General features: G+C 51.2%; 1 protein-coding gene and 1 long non-coding RNA gene across 3 annotated transcripts in view; one reads left to right on the top strand and one right to left on the bottom strand.

The window, feature by feature from the left end:
* Positions 1-1,562: 1,562 nt before the first annotated feature.
* Positions 1,563-19,328, bottom strand: part of LOC135191496 (membrane cofactor protein-like) — a 38,638-nt gene continuing 20,872 nt past the window's right edge. The window contains exons 11-14 of one of the 2 annotated variants that reach the window (XR_010308830.1): positions 8,765-8,910; positions 7,707-7,812; positions 5,221-7,359; positions 1,563-2,935 (exon numbers count right to left, since the gene is read on the bottom strand). The gene's annotated coding sequence lies outside the window, so the exon portion shown is untranslated. The remainder of the gene's footprint in view (positions 2,936-5,220; positions 7,360-7,706; positions 7,813-8,764; positions 8,911-19,328) is intronic. The other variant, XR_010308831.1, reaches the window with a different exon arrangement.
* Positions 5,409-18,082, top strand: LOC135191497 (uncharacterized). The gene is made up of 3 exons (XR_010308832.1): positions 5,409-5,487; positions 7,010-7,120; positions 17,694-18,082. It is a non-coding gene; the product is annotated as an uncharacterized LOC135191497 (long non-coding RNA).

Below are 19,328 nucleotides of genomic sequence, written 5' to 3'. Positions count from 1 at the left end.
GGAAGCTCGAAGTGCGGGTTGGTACCACCAGGGTTTTTCACTGCTCGTTAAAAAGCCCAAGGACCTGCCTCAGGGGGTGACTGAAGTGGTTTGCTGACCCACGGCACCCATGGCGATGTGCAATGTCAGCCTCAAGTGTGTTGCTGCTGTAAAGGTCACCGTAGCATGACAGCAGGAAATAGCACAAGAGATGCCACAGCACCGAGGATGCAGCTCGGTGTAGCAGCAGTGGCAAGCCCACACCTCCTCTGCTCCCTGATGAACTGCTCCCTGATCCTCTCATGATGCTGAGGGAAGCTCAACTGACAACAGGCAGGGCAGTGATGGGGGCTGGGGGCTCAATCACTCAACCTGCTATGAGAGGAAAGGCTGAGAGCTGGGTTTGTTCAGCCTTGAGAAGGCTTAAGGAAGACCTTATTGCCATGGGCCAGGACATAAAAGGGTGGCTGCCAGGAGGATGGGGACTCCCTTTTTACAAGGAGTCCCATGGAAAAGACAAGAAGTGGCAGGGACAAGTTACTGCTGGGGAGATTCCCACTGGATCCCAGAATAAAATGTTTCCCTGTGGGAACAGTTAGAGATTGGAATCACCTCCCAAGGAAGCAGTGAAGTCCCCCACACTGAACAGTTTCAAGACTCATCCTGACAGGTCCAGGTCATTTCAACTCCACCACCACCTAGGAAGATTGGACCAGGTTGAGGTCACTTCTGACCTGGCATTCTGAGATTCTGTCAACCCTTCCCACTCTCCTGAGGAACTTTCCCCCTGCCCCTGCTAATCATAGAATCATAGAATCAACCAGGTTGGAAGAGACCTCCAAGATCATCCAGTCCAACCTATCACCCAGCCCTAACCAATCAACTAGACCATGGCACTTGCTGAAGTCCAAGTAGACTACATGAACCATTCCTGACCTCATGACATTGTCTGGCACTATCAAAACTTCTTTTTAGGTCATCAACACTGTAAGCACCATGGCTCAGCTTCAGCCATCAGGTCACCCCTCACTTTGGAAGGACTCTCCCTCTCCCATTTGCATGGTGAGGTTGATCTCACCTGATCCAACCACAGCTGGGGATCATTTCCACTTACCAGCCTTGTCTTCTAGCCTGGGACTTTGCTTCCTCACAGTCAGGTCTCACCAAGGCAGTTTTGCCTCTTGCTTTTAGACAATATATGGAGAAAAAACCCCATCCCCTACCCAGTAACAAAACAGGCACATGGACTCCACTCAAACCAGAAAAGCAGCCTACATTTTTACCACAGCCTCTAGTTCCTTCCTTCAGCTCACAGAAAAGGCCAAATCCTAACCAGCAACCTGAGAAGGTGACTTTTATTTTCTTGGGGCCTCATTATCCAGCTCCAAGTGCTGAAGCTCTCCACAGTGCCATGTTTTCTTAGTTACACACTCCCAGACCACTCTTCTCAGGAGCCCAAGAGCCACCAGAAAGTAAATACTCACTCAGCCAAAGGTGGAGTTGTTCCACAGCTGCTGCTTTTCTAATCTAATGTAACCCACACAATAAATGCTACCCTGAAAGCAACCACAAAAAGATGTCACTTGCAAGCAATCAAAGCTCCATTTTACTTTCTTAATACGCCACAAGACTGCCAAAATCACCCTGAGCTGTCCCATTTCTGAGGCTCTTCTCTTGCTCCAGTGCTGGGTGCAGTCACGCTCAGAGCTTTGCAGGGTCTGCTGGCTCCAGCGAGACGGCCCCGGGCTCGCTGCACAGCGCATGGTGACGTGGGACATGGGAAACCCACTCTGCCCTTGCTTGTGAGAGCTTCTGAGCTGACTCAGGGGGTAACTGAAACTAGCAGAGATAGCAAACACCAACCTACTCCAGCGAGCATCACCGTGGGGGTGACTCATTCGAGTAGCCGCTGTGCTCTGCCTGCTGCAGCCTCCCTAACCGAAGTAGTTAACGTTGCAGCTTTGGCCACAAAGGCTGTGTGTGAGCCTTGGAGTCCCATGGGTTTGGTTGCATAAGAAACCTTGTCTGGTGGCATTTAGTTGATCAAGCACTACTTCTTCTGGTCACATGGAGGTCTGATTTCCCCTTGCATCAGCTACAGTAGGCCTTGTACTTTTTTTTTTCCCTACTGCTGGCTCACTGTTCAGCTCAGCAGGGTCACCCCCAGCACCTCACACCAAAAAGCCAGGCTGCTCTCCCAGGTGCCCAGCTTGTAAGATCTTCTGGGCTGCTCTCCCACATCCCCAGCTCATAGATCTTCTGGGCTGCTCTCCCACATCCCCAGCTCATAGATCTTCTGGGCTGCTCTCCCACATCCCCAGCTCACAGATCTTCTGGGCTGCTCTCCCACATCCCCAGCTCATAGATCTTCTGGGCTGCTCTTGCAGGTCCCAAACTCACAGGATCTTCTGGGCTGCTCTTCCAGATGCCCAGCTCGTAGGATCTTCTGGGATGCTCTCCCAGGTCCCCAGCTCATAGGAACTTCTTCATTTTATTTTTGCTGAGCTGCTTTCCCAGGGGTCCAGCTCATAGGACCTCCTGGGCTGCTCTTGCAGATGCCCAGCTTGTAGGACCTTCTGGGCTGCTCTCCCAGGTGCCCAGCTCATAGGATCGGGGCTGCTGTCCCAGATCCTCAGCTCATAGGATCTTCTTCATTGTATTTTTGCTGAGCTTCTCTCTCAGGTCCCCAGCTCATAGGATCTTCTGGGCTAGTCTGCCAGGTTCCCAGTTCACAGGATCTTCTTCATTATATTTTTGCTGGGCTGCTCTCCCAGGTACCCTGCTCACAGGATCTTCTGGGCTACTCTCCCAGGTCCTCAGCTCATAGGATCTTCTTTTCCTGTAGGATCCTGAGAAGCCAGGGGCTTGCAATTCCTCTCATTTGTGCCTGAGTGTAACAGGTGTCATTTTCAGTGTAGTACAGACAAATCCCAAAATAGCTCAGGCTCTTCAGACGCTGCAAAGAGAAAAAAAAAAATAGTGGTTACTTAAGCTTTGGTTGTAGTGAAAAAACCCAAAGCTCACAGCCAGCTCTGGAGAATTAAAATGGCAGATGTAGCAGTGTAGTAGTGAGCTCTCTCTTGATTCCATGTTTCAGACAGGCTGCTGGCTCCCTGGCTTGCTCTTCTGTGCGTGCAGGCTGACACATGAACTCCTCGCACACTGCTGCCTCTCCATTAGCTTCTCTTTGATTCCAGGATGCTGCACCTACCACAGATCCTCCTCCACGTTTTCCAGGTTCATAGATTCACAGAATGGTTTGGGTTGGAAGGGACCTTAAAGATCACCCAGTTCTAAACCCCCCTGCTATGGGCAGGGACATCTCCCACTACAGCAGGTTCACAGGATCACAGGATGTTAGAGGTTGGAAGGGACCCAAGGAGATCATCGAGTCCAACCCCCCCTGCCAGAGCAGGACAATACTAACACAGATCACAGAGGAACACATCCAGACAGGCCTTGAAAGTCTCCATAGGAGGAGACCCCACAACCTCTCTAGGGAGCTTGTTCCACTGCTCTGTGACCCTTACAGTAAAGAAGTGAAAAGGTTGCTCAAGGCCTCATCCAACCTGGCCTTGAATACCTCCAGGTAAGGTGCAGCCACAACCTCCCTCAACAACCAGATCCAGTGTCTCACCACCCTCACTCTAAAGAACTTCTTCTCCAGTCTCAATCTCCTCTCTTCCAGCTCAAAGCCATTGTCCCTCATCCTAAAAAGTCCCTCCCCTGCTCTCTCCACTGAGGTAGTAGAAGGTTGCTCTAAAGCCTTCCCAGAACCTTCTCCATGCTGAACAACTCCAACTCTCACAGCCTGTCCCCACAGAGGAGGTGCTGCAGCCCTCTCTGACCATGCTGGTTGGAGGCTACAGGGCAGCAGAGCACTAAATCCCCTGCCTGGTGCTGGAGCTGGCTGAGGGGGCAGAGAGCTCTCGTTCATCTGCACTTGCCTGCTGCTTTCTGCTGTGCTGAGCTGCAGAGCTGGCTGTGGGCTCTCTTCTGACAGGGATTATTGGATTCTGGCGACTCCAGGAACGCAGTTATTAGTTTCCCTGCCTACACGGAGCATTCTGAATCTGTGTGTGTGATAACACTTATTAATACTGTTCAGATCAAGAGGAGCCTGTAGCTTTCCAGCACTTTCAGTACTTTATCTCACCCCATGCATCTGCCCAGTGGTTGAACCACGCTCAGATCAACGTCTTGTGGCCAGCACAGCAGGGGCTTGCGGCTCCACCAGTAGCCTCATGCTTTTTATGCCCAGCAGACCTGTGCTGCTTCACGGCAGCAGTTCCTTTTAAGTTGTCTTGTGCCTCAGGGTACCTACCTGCTGGGGATTTGCAGGATGCAGGCCTCAAATCTTTTCTTTCCTTGATTCAGAGAATGGTTTGGATGGGAAGGAATCTTAAAGATCATCCAGGTCCAAGCCTCTTGCCACGGGCAGAGACGCCTCCCACTAGCCCAGGTTGCTCAAGGCCTCAGACAACCTGGCCTTGAACACCTGCCAGGGAGGGGGGCAACCTGCTCCAGTATCTCCCCACTCTCCCTGTCAAGAAATTCTTCCTTCTCTCCAGTCAATATTCACATTTCCTCCTAACATCCAGAAGCGAAGCTGTGGTTCCTGTCACCAAAACAGTTAATCCAAAAGCAGTAACTCTCTACTGGAACAGCCCTGTCTGTGTGTTTGTTTTTCAGAGCCAAGAAGATTTGCTTTGGGGCTTTTTTTTTCTGTTGTGTTTTATTTTTTTAAGAGCAGAAACCACCACAAAGTTGGCTGTGGTTTCGGCTGTGCTCGGTGGAGATCTGTGTTGCTGCCTACCCAGCCTAAAAGAGTTAACCCAGCCAGTATGACTCAGAAGCAGAGAAGGAGATGCGAGGAGGCGAGGAGGAAGAAGAGAAACAGAGGTTGAGGAACATAATAATTACCACACACACACACCAAAAAGGGAGGAAAAAAAAAAGGTGCAGAGTCCAGGAGCCACGTTCCCTTCGCTTTGCCTGGCCCTGGCACGGCTGGCACGGGCTCCCTGGAAAGCTGCAGTTCCGCTCTTATAACACAGGGAGCAGGCTGGAGAATTTAGAGCTGCGTCACAGAGCTCAGCGAGAGAGTGAGAGAGAGCAAGCTAGTGAGAGAGAGCAAGCTCCGTCGATAGGTTCTACCAGCAACAGCCCTGCTGCAGCAAGAGGGGAGAGAGGCAGCAAGAGAGGCAGAGAGAGCTCCGGCAAGAGAAGTACCACCAACACCTGGGCACAGGGCTCCTGCCACCAGCCACTGTCCCTGAGAGATGGTATCGGGGCTCGCTTGGCGTAGGAGGTTTCACCCATTTGACGATGCTGGAGCCCCGGCGCGTTTAATCCCACGGGGAGGGAGAGTGGGCAGACAGCGCAAGGGTTAACGGCAAGGAAATTTCTGGAAGCTTCTCTTCTGCGGCGCCAGCCGGCGAGCGGAGGGCTGAGGACTGCGCAGCTGGTGCACGGGCAGAGCTCTTCGGTCCGGTTCGGCTTTCCCACGTACGTACCCTTTGCTCAGGATGGGGCTGGAGCTGCAGCTACGGCTTTTACATGACCTGCAAGGGTGTCCCCTTTCCTCCCCGGGGCTGTGCCTAAGTTGGGATCCCGGAGCGCCTCCGGTAGGATTTTGGCTGGGGATGGTTGCTGTGTTCTGCGTCAGAGCTGTTTTCTCAATGGAGCGACGGCACAGGTTGAACTGATGTGGCTCTCGCTGGCACTGCCGTGCTGCAGAGGAGGGCAGCAGCCGTGGGGGAGAGATGACAACTTTGCAAAGACTGCTGTTTGTGTGTTTTGCTTGGGCTTTTTATCCTGCCCCCCCCCCCCCCTCCTCCCAACTCCTTTCCACCAGCAGCACCACCCCCCCTGTCTCTCTCCCTCTCCAGAGGCTGGCATGCTGGCGAGGCTTTGGGTGGCAGGGTTAACGGGCGCTCCGGAGCCGGGAGCTTTGTCACTGCGTAGTTGGGCAAGTGGCAAACGGTGACGCAGTGATCATTGCAGGGCACCTCGGCCAGTTTTTAAAAGCACTGGGGACAGGTAGATTGGTGCCTTCCAGAGGCTTCCAGCCTAGCTGAAAGGGGTTAAGGATGAGTCGAGACGGGAAGCTAGCATTTAGGGATTAAATGTCATCATTTTGGCGTTGGAAAGTTGTTTACCTTGCTCTCTCCGTGTCTCCATGTTGGCAGCGGTCCAGCTCACATGTGATAGTCTTCCCTGTACTGCTGCATCATTAACTAAGTGGCAGAGCTGGCTCCCCATTGGCCGGGGAGGGCTCTCAGCCCAGAGCTGCTCTCCCATTGGCCGAGGAAAGGATGGCAGGTGAAAAGCCCTCCCGGATTGGTCGAGGGCTGAGTGTCAAATCTCAACGTTGATTTCACTCGCTTCAAAGTGCCGGCAGCTCTCTGCCTGCTGCCGGTGGCTTCCCGCGGCTCCCAGTGGTTGCCGGAGCCCCTCGGGCAGGGGCAGCAGGAGGGCAGGGAGCAGTCAACTCCTCGGTCTGGACCTGGCACCCGTGTGGGTACCTGAGAGGTTTGGTTTCTCTACGTTGTGGTGCCAGTGACATGTCAGAGCCGCACACCGTGGGGAAGGGGAACGCAGTGGGGTCTGGGGCTCTGCTCCTCACTTTCTTCCTTCTGCCTTCTGAGATGCTGAAGCGGTGGCAGGACTGGAAACTGGTCGGGACAGGGACTGCACCTGGAAATTACACTGTGGGAATAATTAAGAGAAGTGAAAACCCACTCCTGGCCAAACTCAGCTTTTGTTAGCATCAAGTGTGAGTTTGCCACAGGCCTGGTAACATCAGGTGGAGCTGAAAACAGCTCCAGATGATGGGGCTGTAAAGGTTTGCAAAAGAAGGAACAGCATGAGAAAGCTGGGACTGAAGGATTGGGAAGGACTGGATAAGGATGAATGGGAGAGCGAGGGCAGAGAGCAGCTCCACAGAGAGAGGCTGAGGAAATGACAGGGAGAATATTTTTCTCTCTTGACCATTTACTGTGCTATTTTTCCACCTCTCTTCTTAAAGCACCCAAAGCAGTGAAGATGGCAGCTCTGGCTGGAAGTGCTGAGGACACAACCAACTTTGGGCTTGGTCCTTCTTGGCCGAGGAAGTCTCTCCCGATTATGCAGTGGAGTGGTAACTTTGCTTTCTTGTATGGCACAGGAACATTATTCCATAGCCTTTCATCCCATCGAGGCTTAACCAAGTTGAAGGGGAGGGTAGCAGGAGCATTTAATCTGCATTACTTCCCTCATTGACATCTCCGGCGTCAGGTCTGGTTGTTTAGCAACAACTGCTGGGCTCAGAACCGGCTCAAACACACTGCACCCGACGGCTCCGTTCCTCCGGCAGCAGCCTGTCCGCTGAGCAGCAGCCTGAGAGAGAGGGGAAAGAGAGAGAAGAAGGGTTGGATTTCAGGCACAAGGCACCCAGTCCAACCGAATTTTGGTGGTTTGGTTCCAAAGGCCGAACGCGCTGCGGCTTGAACCCCAACTCCGCCGCTTTGCGCAGTACCGCGGAGGGCAGGGCGCCATTTCCAATGGCACTGCGGTGCTAGGAAAAGGGAGGGAAGAAGAAAACAGGCTCTAGGTGCCACTCCCCACTTTTCCCCCCCCACCCCTCCTTTCCCATCTCCACCTTTCTTGCCTCCCCTCCTCTCCTGCCAGATCCCGTAGGGAATTTCAGACTCTCACTGCAGTCGTCACAACCCCTCCTGACTCACTGAGCCTCACTGGCTGTAGCTGGCTCCCTTGGAGCATCCTTGCCTCCTGCAGCGCCAGTTCCGCAGAGCAGGGGAACAGCAGGAATAGCAGCAGCATCGGTGGGCCCTGCAGCAAGATGGACAGGCATAAACACACACACACACACACAGAGGAACAGTGCAAGGCAGCCCTGGAGGTAACACTGGGTGGCCTGAGTGAAGGACATGCTGCTGGGTTGCGTGCAAGATGGGTGGGTTGAGGCTGGCTCTGAGTGCTGTCCGAACAGACAACCCTTTGAGTTTCTCCCCATGGCAGTTGCAGGGTGGAGAACCTCATAACGAGCAAAGATGGTGCTCCTTAGTGGCATTTCTCAGCCCTTTGGAAGAAGGTGCCCCTAGCAGCCAGAGTTCTAGCTCGGGCAGAGGTGTGCTCTCAGTGGCGTTCGGCATCGAGACGCGTTTGGGTTCGCTCCTTTTTTTGCTGCCATCTCTTTTTGCCGCAGCGATGGCTTCGTTGCGCCCTAACCGCAGAGAGGGTTAAGGAGAGGGAGCTAAAAGAGGAATTATTTCAATATCCAACTTCGTCTGCAAATCTTGTTAATTGGGAATTGAGGTTACAGTCAGCAGGTGAATCTGGGGGACTGGCAAGAAACAGGGCTGAGAAGGGCACACGGCACAGGACGCGGCCGTTTTGCGCATAGGGTTGGTCTGGTTCCTCTGTGGGAGCTGTGCGTGGCTAACTGGTCCGTACTGGTTTTCTGTCTATTGCTGCAAAAAGAACTTAGGAGAGCTGGGATTTCTGCCTCCCCCTCTCACTGGTGTGTGTGCCACTGTGAGCTGATACCTTTGTGGGGTGTTTGGGTTGCCTGCCTCGGGCAAAAGGGGGTCGGTTGCATCTCGCAGCCTCAGTGCGGCATTATGACGCAGCGTTCGGTAGTGCCTTGGGTCTGAGGGCAGCACAGGAGCCATTTTCTTGGGAGTTGTGGCTGTTCGAGGATGGCAGAAATTTGGGGAAAGGAAAGTCAAGGATTGCAAAGGCTCCCAACATAAATCTGATAGCATTACCATCTTGTTCTTACCGAGGGCAGGCTCTCTGACTGACGAGACAGCCATGATCTCTTCCTGCACTTGTTTTGCCGATGGTCATGTTACATCTGTGACGCAGTCCGATTTTGCTGTTGGTTCCTGCCTCTGCTTTAAGGAGTTGAGCTGATGAGGGCACAAGCTTGAATATGGTTAGAAAGAGGGATTTAATCCTGATGTTAAAGTTCGTCACCATCCCCAAAGTGGCAGAGCTGGCAGCACCCACAGAGGGTGAAGGAATCCGACTGACGACGACAGCACCTCGAGCCATTTTGTAGCTTAGAGTAGGCTCTAAGCCTGCAGCACTGCTGCTGCTCTTCATTTCCATGTCACACAAACACAGCTTTGGGCTCTCTGTCAGGAGCTCAAGTGATGCTGTGAGGAGCTTAAAAGTCAACCAGCAAATGTTTTACCTTTTCTTATTTGGGAAAATTAATTAAGGCGTCCAAGTGCCAAGGGTTCTGCTCTCAGTCCTCTTACGAATCACTCCCAGACCTATCTGGAAAATCCACTGCTGCCATCTATTATGTTCTAAAACTTACTTCTAGTGTTTTCTCACCATTTCATATGGGTGTGGCTGGGGGGGCAGGGTGAGATTTAAGTCAGATAAGTTCCTGTGTTGCCGATTCTAATGGACAGAGAAGTAGGCAAGAGGTAGGAGCTGCCCATCTCTTCTGTACATCTGAAAACAGCCATGGGTAGTCCCAAGCCTAGGCTGTGGAGATGCCAAAGAGAGAGAACTCTGTTCTGTTCTCGCCCACCCAAAAGTTTTGCTGCAAAGGCAGCAGCAGAGAAAAAGAGAAAGAGTCAAGGCAGGAATCTCACAAAATGGTTTCACCAGCATTCAGAGATGCCAGGGCTGTTTATACTGGCACGGCTCCGAGAGAGGTACCGTGAGCTGCCTGCTGCAAGGTCATTCCCCTGACTCATTGTCAGCGACCAGTTGGTTCAGGAACTCCTGATCCATGTTTCTTGTGACTCTGGCAAGTGCTTGATTTCTGAACCTGGAGGTGAGGCTTGAAAATGAATGTTGCTGCAGTGATGGGACAGTGAGTCCAAAGCTATAGATCCAAACAATCCTGCCTCTCTGAAGCGTTCTGAAATCCACATCTGTGAGCCGTGGCTTGAGCTAACTACATAAACTTTGCATTAGTTCCCTCATGCTCTTTTCCCCCAAGACTTCTTCTGCAATCTTGGGAATCAGAAGTAGCAGGTAGTTAAGGACTAGGATGCAACTCCAGGGGGAAAAAAGGAAAAGAATGTCTGCATACCTTTGCATTTCTGTCCTGTAGCTGTGACCAGGTGGGGTCTGCAGGCTACTTCCAGTACAGCAGTGGCTGCCAAGCTAGGGCTGTCCCTCACATGCTTTCACTTTCAGGTACCTCAGCTCAGCAGCTGCCCTGTCTTGTCCCTTGCCAGGTTTCCACCTTTTCCCCTGGTGTTCCTGTGTGCCCCCGTCATGAATATTGTCAGCTGATGGCAGGCAACTTGGCTACGTTAGGGCTGGCTCTGGGCTCAGCTTCCCAGGCAGCAGGGGAGTGGTTAATGCCAAGGATGTGGAGCAAACTCACTTCTGTCCCCATCGTTCCAAGTTCAGTCTGGGGGCACCTTATCTGTCTGCTTTAGAACAGAGAGGAACGTGGGGGCCAGTGCAGGTCAAGCATGGCCATGAGCGGACCCTTCCTGCTCAGAGGGTTGCTAGCCCACCTCCCTAAGCTCCCAGCACTGGGCAGCCTCCTGCCTCGCCCCTGCTTAGAGCCATCCTTAGCCTCCAGCATCGTTATTCTGTAGCTTTCAAAGGGAAAGAACCTGGCTGCTAATCCCTCTGCCAGTGACAACTCCTCGCCTACAGGGAGGCATATGTGAGAGCTTGTCTGCTAAAAACTGAGCCAACACAGTGTGATTCAGACCTGAAGCTTTCCAAGGAAGAGAGCTATTTCTGAGTTAAGCACATCTCTTCAGCTCCCCACACAAACACTCTTTATCCAGTGCAAACGGTGCATGGTAGGTGTCCAGCAGCAGCCACTGCTTTGGTGTTTGGACGTGGAGCTCAAATGCTTCTCAAACACTGAGGAGGGCTTTCAGACACACAGTGAAGGCACAGGGATAGAAATCACAGAATGACTTAGGTTGGAAGGGAGCTTAAGAGATCATCTACTCCAACCTGCCATCCTGGGAGTAGCTACAAATCAAACAGCTAGAATGCTCAGGGGAGTCGGCCAGGAATTTGGTTAAGCCAAATCCTTCTACTGCAGATAGTGGTAACTAACAACTCTACTCCTGGAGTTACCAGAATGCAGTAATCCCTGTCTGAAGAGAGCCCACAGCCAGCTCTGCATATCAGCACCACAGGAAGCAGCAAAGTGCAGATGAACGAGAGCTCTCCCCCTGCCTCTGCCCCCTCAGCCAGCTCCAGCATCAGGCAGGGGACTTAGTACTCTCCTATTCTGTAGCCTCCAGACAAGATGGTCAGAGGGCTGCAGCATCTCCTCTGTGAGGACAGGCTGTGAGAGCTGGAGTTGTTCAGCATGGAGAAGGCTCCAGGGAAACCTAGAAGTGGCCTACAAAAAAGCTGGGAAGAGATCTTTTTGCAAGGGTTTATAGTAATAGGATGGATTGGAGCTGGAATAGGAGAGACTGAGACTGGAGATGAGGAAGAAATTCTTTTCAGCGAGGGTGCTGAGACACTGGAACAGGCTGTCCAAGGAGTTTGTGGATGCTCCCTCCCTGGAGGTGTTCAAGGCCAAGCTGGATGAGGCCTTGAGCAACCTGGGCTGGTGGGAGGTGTCCCTGCCCCTGGAACGGGGGGGTTGGAACTGGATGATCTTTACAGTCCCTTCCAACTCAAGCCATTCTATGAATCTCTGAAGGTATGGCCACAAAGGTTATTCCACAGTGCACATCTGGCACTCTGTTTCTGTGTGCTCTTCAGTGGCACAGGACATGTTTTTGTCTCTTCAGTGACACAAAAGAAAATGGAACTTCCCCTGCCATTAGCAAAAGGAGCTGCAGTGATGTTGGGGGAACATCATGTTCCTGGAGCCACTATACAAATGACAACAATAACCTCCCCGTGACTGCTTTCAAGACCTGCAATCAATACTTTTATATTCTAAGGTGATGCTTAGGTACAGAAGTTAGGAACAGAAAATTACTTCCTTGGTTTCAGCTGCTTTGGTGGGCAGGTTTTTTCCTGAAGTCTCATTGCTTTCACAAAGTGCTGCTCAGCCAAGCTCTGCATGGCTACGTTTGATGAGCTTTCATTGCTGCTTTGCCATGACTTAGGTCATGTAAGTGCAATGCTTTTCTTCCCCTGTGTGTGTTTGCACAGTTTCACCTCATTGCTCCTTGTGAAATTTGAAATCCTCCTCAGGATTCTGTGGTTGAGTAGCTCCTGTGCCCTCCAGAGGGGCTGTGGTTTTGCCTAGCAACTCATGGGAAAGGCCACACAGCTGCTGGAGTGAGTCCAGAGGAGGCCACAAAAATGATCCAAGGCCTGGAGCACCTCTGCTATGAGGACAGGCTGAGGGAGCTGGGGTTGTGCAGCCTGGAGAAGAGAAGGCTCCAAGGGGACCTTAGAGCTGTCTTCCAATACCTGAAAGCATCCTCCAGAAAGGCTGGAGAGAGACTTTTCATCAGGGTGTCTAGAGACAGGCCAGGAGGGAATGGTTTGAAGTTGAGGCAGAGCAGGGTTAGAGAGAAGCTGAGGAAGAAGTTCTTCAGTAGGAGTGTGCTGAGACTCTGGAACTGGCTGCCCAGGGAGGTTGTGGATGTCTTATCTTGGTTGGATGAGGCTTTGAGCAGCTGAGTCTAGTTAAGAGGTGTCCCTGCCCATGGCTGGAGTTTGGAGTAGATGACCTCTGAGGTGTCTTCCAACCTAAGATGTTCTAGGATAGCAAAGGCAGAAAGAAACTGCTTCCAAGCAAGTCAAAGCCCTTTCAGATGAGCAAGCAGCAAGCACAAGGTTAGAAACTGTAGCCCAAGTATCTGTCACTATGCTGAAACTGCTCTCAGTTCAGAACAGCTTTGGGACAAGAAAGAGCAAGCAGCAAAGCAGTGTTAATGTTCTGGGGCAGAAAGGAAACAGCTTGTGGAGAAATCCTACTTACTGTAGTGGTGATCCTCTTTTAGGAGGCCTCTCCAAAACATGTGCTACAGGTGCCTTGCAGATTTCTTTAGCCCCACAGAGAAGGTGGATCAATATGACAGAACCACCAAATTCAGGCTGCAGTGACCCAAACATAGACTCATAGAATGGTTTGAGGTGGAAAAGACCTTTTAGCTCCCCTGACAGGAACACCTTCCACTAGCCCAGGCTGCTCAAGGCCTCATCCAATACAGCCTTGAACATCTCCAGGGAGGGAGCATCCACAACCTCCCTGAGCAACCTGTTCCAGTATCTCACCACCAGTGTTGGGGTTGAACTCTTCTGCCCTCAAAATAAGGCTTACTGTATCTAAACCACTTATTTGCCAGAGGATTGCTCATTAGAATCCTGACTGGCATCAAACCCACACTGGGAACAAGCTCTGTCAAAACTCACTCAGGGCAGCAAGAGTTAACCACGCACTGTGGTGCCTTCAGGGAGGCCACCATGCAGAGAAAAAGCTGAGATGCACCTCTCAGACCTCATCAGAAGGCAAATTTCAGCCATCACAGCCACCACCATCATTGGGCCTGCACTAAATTACCTGGAAGAGCTGCTTCTCCTTCAAAAACAAGCAAACAAGCCCCTGGCTTTCCTCTCACCCCCAAAGCCTTGCAGCAACTGGACCATTTTAGAAGATGGCTTAGACTGACAGGCAGCTTGTTGATGGTTCAGCACAGTTAGACAAATGCTAGTGAGTGCTCTGACAGATTACCCTTAATAGGAATAGAAATTGGTGACTCAAATGTCACACAGGGCTGACAGTCCTACTGCTCAGAGACAGCTAAGTGGGACACGAGGCTCCTGTGGGCACAAGATTTACCCCACAGTGTGCCACTGGCTGATTTTTGGGGTCTGGGGGTGGGTGGCAGATAGCACAAAGGCTGCAGACTCAGTGTCTGGCTTTTAACTTTGCTATTGATGCTGCAATTTAAGGCTGTGGGAGTGGGAGTAAACGAGTAGGGGATGGGGAGCTCAGGAATGGGATCTGGAGGTTAGGATTAGGACCAGAATGAACAACTTCATTGTGCTTTAAACTCCTGAGGGAAGTAGAGAGGGATGGAGAATCTCTGCTCTGAAAAGAGGCTGACAGAGTTGGGGTTGTTTAGCCGGGAAAAAGCTCCAGAGAGAACTTAATGCAGCCTTCCAGTACCTGAAGGGGGCTACAGGAGAGCTGGGGAGGGACTTGTGACGGAGACATGGGGTGACAGAATCAGGGTTAAAGGCTTCAAGCTGGAAGAGGATCAACTGAGAGTAGACATTAGGAGGAAATTCTTCCCCCTGACACTGGTGAGGCACTGGAATAGGTTGCCCAGAGAAGCTGTGGAGGCTTTGAGCCTGGAAGATCAGACTAGATGAGGCCTTGAGCAGCCTGGTTTAGAGGAAGGCATCCCTGCCCACGGCAGGAGGTTAGAACTAGATGATCTTTAAAGTCCACCCCAAACCAGACTGCGATCCTAAAAGCCATGCTTTTGCTGCCTACACCATCAGCAGCATCTCCAGAGCCATCTTCTAGTCTTAAGCATCAACTTCACTGAGTGATGCAGCAGCATCCACCTGACCTTTCCTCAGCCTGGGGCAGCGCCGCCGCCAGCACAGAAAGCATTACACAGCCATGCCTGGCTCAGGCTGCAAGTCAGGACACATTTGTCCATACCTGACCCAAGCAACACCACACAGTAACAGAGCTGCACAACAAACAGATGCAGTTCTAGGCTCCCCAGGGCTGTGGAAGCTTCTTTTTGAAACCTTAGAAGTTCACTCATTTCAATTCCCCTTACAGGTCACCACTTGCACTGTCACACCCCTCTGTCCTGCACCTGGCCTCACTCTGACTCATTCCTTGACTGTAGGGATGATGCATCAAGCTCAGATCTTCTGCATGTCAATTACTTTCTCCAGGGAAGAAGAGAGTTTGATGTTTCACTCCTGGAACTGATGGGAGTTCCCCACTGATGGGAGTTTTACTCCATCATTTGAAAATGGAAGGGGGCAGGGAGGGGAACCAGAAAGGGATGATGCAGCCAGAGTCATGCAGAGATTTGTTTTGTTCATTGTGGCAGGCTCAGAAAAGCCTCAATTTATAAGCTGCAAGTTGTGAAAAGTCAGATCTGTGGCATCCAGGCTTGCCTTGCTCCTGCAGACTACATTAAAGGTCCTGGGCTAGGGAAATTCCCTTTCATGGAAGAGGTAGGGATTGCTTCCCTTTCTCTCTTTGTCTCATGTGGGATGTATAAAGCAGTGTGGAGCCTGTGGAAGGCTTTGAGATGTTGCTCTGAAAGAAGCCACAGAACAGTACAGCTGCTAAAAGGTGTCTGAAAAAGGCAGAAAACCACAGAATGATGTTGTACTTCTACTGTTTCTTGACAACTCCAAATGACTCTGACAAAGCCAAGCTTAGCTGGCTCTACTTGCTTGGCTCCACACCTGAGTGTGCCCATATGTACACATCCAACACACCCAGAAGAGCACTGGGAGCCTATTAATAGTTGAATGCTGTGTACCACAGCATCTTCAACTGCTCTCTTTTTCTTCTCCCCTCTATGTGCTGCCTGCCCAAGCATGCTGTTAGGTTTGGAAAGAGCAGTCCTGGATCTATGCTTAGGAAAAGCTGGACCTGGAGCTTGGCAGAAAGGGCTGAGTCTGGCTGCTCAGAGGCAGCTTAAGGCAACAGGGCGATGGCCTCGAGCAGCCTGATCTAGGGGACTGTGTCCCTGTCAGTGCCAGGGGAGTTGGAAATAGATCAGAGAATAGCTTAGGTTGGAAGGGACCTCAGAGGTCATCTACCCCAGGCTCCAGCCATGGGCAGGGACACCTCTCAACTAGACTCAGCTGCTCAAGGCCTCATGCAGGCTGGCCTTGAGCACCCCCAGGACGAGGCAGCCACAACCTCCCTGGGCAGTCTACTCCAGCGTCTCACCACTCTTGTACTGAAGAACTTCTTCCTCAGCTCCAGTCTAACCCTGCTGTGCCTCAGCTTCAAACCATTCCCCCTTGGCCTGTCTCTAGACACCCTCAGGAAAAGTCTCTCTGCAGCCTTCCTGTAGGATGCCTTCAGGTATTGGAAGCCAACTCTAAGGTTCCCCAGGGGTCTTTCTTTTCCAGGCTGCACAACCCCAGCTCCCTCAGCCTGTCCTCATAGCACAGATGATCTTCAAAGTCCCTTTCCAACCCTCCAGGTAGCCTGGAGGAGGGGCAGCAGCATCTCAATTATGAAGTGAAAGCTGATTTTGTCAAAGTATAAGTAATGAAGGAGCTATTGGCCTTCAACTGCTGCATGGTACTTCTGGGGATGTTAGTCTCCTTCAGAGAGCAGAGGGGAAGGTATGCAGAGGTGTTCAGACCCAGTTTAACTCTCAGACCCTCTAGAGCAGGTCTCATTTGCAGCAGTGCAAACAAAAGTGACATTTCCATCAAAAGAAAAATAAAACCACCAGCAAACCCCCCCAAAAAACCAAACCAAAGCAACCCTCACTTGAAGCCTGTTTCTGAAAGATGCTGTAGCTTGTCAGCAGCAACTCTGGGTCCTGCTTTTCAGGAGTAAATCTTGCACTGATAATACCTGGTGCCTCAGAAAGAACTGTGCCAGCAAGACAGACACTAGGGAGGGAACCTGCTTTCCACTTGTCTTTCACCCTGTTGCCCCAGATAATGGATTTAGAAAGTACAGTAAATATCCAGACACAGTAATCTAGTACAGCTCTTTCCCCTTCCTCCATCCCCCTTTCTTGGAAGGACAGGTTTGCTTTGGGGTTCTTTTCCCCCCCTTGCTGCCTGTGGGTGTGCATTAGGACGTAGGCACTGAAGCAGATTCTTGGATTTGGTTACAAAACTAAATGCAAAGAGTTGCCAAAAAAACCCAGGGCAGGAAGAAGTGAAACTCCCCAAACTCCACCTCTGCCACACTTCATTGCGTTTTCCATCAGCTTGTGCAGCAGCACAGGTTACATGTGGCAGCCAAGGGGTCGATAGCTCCTGCATTATGCATGGCTGTGGTCACTCAGAGGCTTCCAGACACCCCATCTATTCCCATCATACTGGGACATGCAGACTGTGGGAGAAGAAGCAGGGCTGTGCTGCACAACAGCACTGCTCAGCCCTATTTCCCTTGCCAATAACCATCAGCCACTCATTTTCACACTCTCCTACTTCCTCGACAACTTTCCTTGAACCATTTACAGTTCCATTTGCAAATGCTCCCTTTTTAGGCTTCCTTCTGACCCACACTCCAAGCAGTTTCCATGCCATTTGTTTTGCCTCGTCCTTACAGAGTTTTAAACCTCTCCTGATGAGACACAAAAAATCTTGCACCTCCTTGCTTATTAAAAGCACTGTTATAAGCCTGCAGTATTTACACCAGGGTGCGATAGAGCTGACAGAGCAACTTCCACCATGACAGGCAGATTTCCCTTCTGTCCTGTTCTCTTTCATGATGCTGAGAGTTCAATGATGGGACTCCACAACACTCTCTGCCTTGGACAGAATGAGGTTTATAGCCTGGCTCCATCTGCCACGGCATGAAAAAAAAGGCAGAAGCGGTCCTGTACCACACAGCCTTCCCCTCCCCCCTCTCTCATCATCCTCTGCACTTCAAAGAAATCAGAGCTTTGCCACTACTTGCTGGTAAGAGCCTAAGTGGTGGCTTTCTTCATCACACATCCCATTTCTCCTACTTAATTCTCCACTATTCCCAAGATGCTGTGTGCCAATAAAGTAACTAACCCAAAAGTCAACTGCTTTGCTTCCCAGTAACACTAAACAAATGAATTTTCCTCTAGGTACGGTGGAGGCGAAGGATTTTCTCTCTCAGCCTGCAGCCATGCACCAGATGTGTCTTCCTCTGGAAGCTGGTTTCACATGGTGGCTTAGATTTTCCCACTTTGTATCTAGCACCATTTGAAATCAGTGTTCTAGGAGCAAGAATTACAGCGTGGGAGGAGACCGAGCAACTGCCAACCTCACCAATGGCCTCTACTCCTTTCAAAGCAGCCCTTCTCCCAGGGGTTCTTTCTTTGCCAGCCAACCACTTTGGAACATCACCTGATTTCTAGACAGTTCTCCAAGCACTGCAAACACCCTTTTCTCCTCTCTCAAGCTAGGGCCCGACCACAGGAACAGCTTCTTTCCAATGTATTTCTACTCAATAAACAATGGATATTGAGTTTAAGTTGTCCAGAGTAAAGTGATCCGAAAGCTGCATGAAAAACCAACCCTGTGCCTCCTGCCAGGCAGAGTGCATCTATCATACAACCACTAGGATCCTGACACTGACTTGGAGTAGATGTTATTTCCAATCTAGGGGACTCTCTATCACCACAGAATCAGCACCCCCCCAGCTCCCAGAGATAAGAAATCCCCTCCCAACCATCTGACCTCAGCAGAAATGCCTTCAGCAGTCACCATGATGCCACCCTGGCTCCAAACAAAATCCACTCCTTTTCCTGGGGTGATTTCAGATTCATGCTGGTAACTTCTAGTAATGTTTCAGGAGGTTTCTCTTCCCCTTCCATCCAAATCCTTGAAGCTAAACTAGTTTGGCTTGAGCTTCCTGCTGTCAAACATGTCATCATGCACAGATATGCCGGTGGCTGTGTGGATGAAGCCCTTGGCCACAGCCCTGCACAGTCATCTTCACAGAATGCCAGGCTGCCATCTACAAGAGGATTCTTCTCTGAGCCAGGAAAATGTCTCTTACACAGGCTGACCGATTTCTCCTGGTGTTCAGAGTCTCAGTTTTTGTCTAGCACCATTTGAAATCGGTTATGATGTAGGGGGAAAAGCAACAGTAATGGAAACCTTCCTCCCCCCTCCCCTCACCCCCCAAAATGTCCTTAATAACCAAACACCATCAAAAGCAGGACCCTGCTGCCCAGACACCTCTGGGGATGCTTTGCTGTTCTCTCTCACCTGAAGCCACACCTAGAGGCCGAACACCCTGCACGCCAGGAGGACAGTCAGCATCACCTTCAACTAGGAGGGATGCTTCAAGAGAAAGAGAAGCATCTGCTTAAACACCAAATTGATACTCACCCAGGGCCCCTGGGCGAGGCACAGCCACCCAACCTCCTGACCACTTCTACTCCATGTGCTATTTGTTTGCCTTAACCTGTTCTTTACTCAGACTAATTCTTTTTTTTTTCCTTCCCTCCTTTGAAATAAAAATGTGTGCTACTTGCTCTGGGCTCTGTCTCAGGTAGACAGACATCCTCCAGCAGGGACACGTGCTGCAAGTTTCTTCATTTCAGCCCCCAACTCCACTTCCACCACCCCATGCTCAGCAGGCAGCGTTGACACCCACGTGAAGTGTGAACGCTCAGGAGCCAACCAACGCCCGGCACTTCACACTCCTTAACCTAGCATCCAGCTGGGTGCTGCTGGCCCTGTTTTGGCGAAGAGCATCTCTTGTTTTACCA

This window comes from Pogoniulus pusillus, chromosome 39, assembly GCF_015220805.1.
Source record: "Pogoniulus pusillus isolate bPogPus1 chromosome 39, bPogPus1.pri, whole genome shotgun sequence".
Taxonomy (NCBI): domain Eukaryota; kingdom Metazoa; phylum Chordata; class Aves; order Piciformes; family Lybiidae; genus Pogoniulus; species Pogoniulus pusillus.
Note: the sequence above shows the minus strand (reverse complement) of the source record. Positions and strands in the feature narration are given on the sequence as shown.